Source organism: Phaethon lepturus, unplaced genomic scaffold (assembly GCF_000687285.1).
Source record: "Phaethon lepturus isolate BGI_N335 unplaced genomic scaffold, ASM68728v1 scaffold50432, whole genome shotgun sequence".
In the NCBI taxonomy this organism is placed as follows: Eukaryota; Metazoa; Chordata; class Aves; order Phaethontiformes; family Phaethontidae; genus Phaethon; species Phaethon lepturus.
The window spans coordinates 388-726 of record NW_010523569.1 but is presented as its reverse complement, the minus strand read 5'-3'; the positions used below and the strand labels follow the sequence as shown (position 1 = coordinate 726).

The window sequence follows — 339 nt, the reverse complement described above, 5'->3', positions numbered from 1 at the left end:
GATTTCTGTACAATCAAAACACTCCCTAACAATTCATTTATTAGTACTCCCTAACAAATTCATTGCTTCTTTCAAAGTTGAGATACTTAAGTTGACTTTATTAGCTTGAAACGTCACTTCGTACACACTATGACTCCAGCAAGTAAGGCATTCGGCCTCCTCACTGAACCAGCTCCTGGCAGCATCATCAGAGAATAAGGAATCCCCATTTTCCCATGCTTTTAAGAAGCTACCACGGATAGGCAAACACCCACGAATTGAGGCAGAACTCACCATGGCATTTTTCTTCATTTCTTGCCTCTTCAACCTCCTATCCTCCCGCCGCCTGTCCTTCTTCAA

At 42.8% G+C, this 339-nt stretch overlaps 1 pseudogene; it reads right to left on the bottom strand.

Annotated features, from left to right (window-relative positions):
- Positions 1-273: 273 nt before the first annotated feature.
- Positions 274-339, bottom strand: part of LOC104616965 — a 402-nt pseudogene continuing 336 nt past the window's right edge.